The sequence below is a fragment of the Scyliorhinus torazame genome, chromosome 24, assembly GCF_047496885.1.
Source record: "Scyliorhinus torazame isolate Kashiwa2021f chromosome 24, sScyTor2.1, whole genome shotgun sequence".
Classification (NCBI taxonomy): domain Eukaryota; kingdom Metazoa; phylum Chordata; class Chondrichthyes; order Carcharhiniformes; family Scyliorhinidae; genus Scyliorhinus; species Scyliorhinus torazame.
This window is the reverse complement of record NC_092730.1, coordinates 33,852,266-33,854,529: the sequence shown is the minus strand read 5'-3', so window position 1 is coordinate 33,854,529 and position 2,264 is coordinate 33,852,266. Positions and strand designations below refer to the sequence as shown.

The window sequence follows — 2,264 nt, the reverse complement described above, 5'->3', positions numbered from 1 at the left end:
CAGATGGAGTTTAATCCGGACAAATGTGAGGTAATGCATTTTGGAAGGTCTAATGCAGGTAGGGAATATACAGTGAATGGTAGAACCCTCAAGAGTGTTGAAAGTCAAAGAGATCTAGGAGTACAGGTCTACAGGTCATTGAAAGGGGCAACACAGGTGGAGAAGGTAGTCAAGAAGGCATAGGGCATGCTTGCCTTCATTCGCCGGGGCATTGAGTATAAGAATTGGCAAGTCATGTTGCAGCTGTATAGAACCTTAGTTAGGCCACACTTGGAGTATAGCGTTCAATTCTGGTCGCCACACTACCAGAAGGATGTGGAGGCTTTAGAGAGGGTGCAGAAGAGATTTACCAGAATGTTGCCTGGTATGGAGGGCATTAGCTATGAGGAGCGGTTGAATAAACTCTGTTTGTTCTCACTGGAATGAAGGAGGTTGAGGGGAGACCTGATAGAGGTCTATAAAATTATGAGGGGCACAGACAGAGTGGATAGTCAGAGGCTTTTCCCCAGGGTAGAGGGGTCAATTACTAGGTTTAAGGTGAGAGGGGCAAGGTTTGGAGTAGATGTACGAGGCAAGTTTTTTACGCAGAGGGTAGTGGATGCCTGGAACTCGCTACCGGAGGAGGTGGTGGAAGCAGGGACGATAGTGACATTTAAGGGGCATCTTGACAAATACATGATTAGGATGGGAATAGAGGGATACGACCCAGGAAGTGTAGAAGATTGTAGTTCAGTCGGGCAGCATGGTCGGCACGGGCTTGGAGGGCCGAAGGGCATGTTCCTGTGCTGTACATTTCTTTGTTCTTTGGTTGTGTCAAATCATTCCCTGTTGTGTAAATGTGTTCCCGGTTGTGGAAATCGATCCGTCTGAAGCAGAACCTTTCTGCGCCATTACGGAGACGAAATTTCAATTCCTGATTTATTCAATCTTGTCACCAAGGGTTTAGACCCCTGGATTCCCAGTCAAGCGACATCACCTTGTGTTTTTGTTATGAAGACAGTTAATTCAGCATGAATATTTTAAGATACTAATATGGAAGCGCCCAACGTGGGGCTCGAACCCACGATACTGAAATTAAAAGTACCATGCCGCTACCGACTGAGCTAGCCGGGATGGTGCTGCACTCTCTATTGCAGAGTAGCGGCGGTGCTCATTCGGAGGGTCAGTGTTGACGCGTTGGGTCGAATGGCCTCCTTCTGGGCTGGAGATTTTACGATTCGATGATACAAGGAGGTTGATGCGGTGGAGTCCTTCTGCCATACTGCCCACTCCTGACACCATGTAGAAATGCTGCTCTCTCAATGACTGGCGACCAAGGTTTTGTAATAAAAAATAATTAAATTAATAATTGAGCAGGTGCTCCTGGTTTGTGCTCTGACCGCGATCCGGGGAGAACTGCTCGAATCCAGACACGTGATCATGTTGTTGCGTCATCGGGTTATCACGTGACCATTCGGCCTGCACAGGTCTCTTTCTGTGCCGTAATTTCTAGATTCCATCATTTTAATTTTCTTCCAGACAGGGAAGTGTGGTCCTGTTCCATTTGAATTGCTAATATATTTCCAATGTAACTGATGTTGTTACACAAACTATTAAATCAGTGGAATTGTGCGTTTAGGGAGTTGAGATTTTCGAGTCTCTCAAGGCTTCTCTCCAAATCCAATGGCCATTTTCCACGAAGTATCAACCCCTCCTCACATAAACACTATCAGAACATAGAAAAATACAGCACAGAACAGGCCCTTCGGCCCACGATGTTGTGCCGAACCTTTTTCCTAGATTAATCATAGATTATCATTGAATTTACAGTGCAGAAGGAGGCCATTCGGCCCACCGTGTCTGCACCGGCGGGCTATTGGTCGCTTGAATGGAATAACTTCCTGGAGTGATTCCAGGCTGGTTTTAGAATGTATTCCATCGACCAAATAACTAAGGAATGACGCATTGAAGGCAGCTGCGATGGCCGAGTGGTTAAGGCGTTGGACTTGAAATCCAATGGGGTTTCCCCGCGCAGGTTCGAATCCCGCTCGCAGCGACTGTGAAATATTTGTTCTACTCCACGCACAAGCCGCTGACTCGAAAATTAATACGTTTTCCGATTGACTGTAAATAAGCGGTTTGAACGTCAATCCAGTTCAGTCAGATATTTAACATTTTTTTGGGGGGGACTGAACGAAATATTCAGATGAATAAGGAACTCACACCCAAAACAGCAATCAGTAAATAATAATATTTCCTGCAACGTTCGGAAGGAGAAGCAGCAA

General features: G+C 46.0%; 1 non-coding gene across 1 annotated transcript; it reads left to right on the top strand.

Annotated features, from left to right (window-relative positions):
* The first annotated feature begins 1,953 nt into the window (after positions 1-1,953).
* Positions 1,954-2,035, top strand: trnas-uga (transfer RNA serine (anticodon UGA)). Its single transcript has one exon. It is a non-coding gene; the product is annotated as a tRNA-Ser (tRNA).
* Positions 2,036-2,264: the final 229 nt, after the last annotated feature.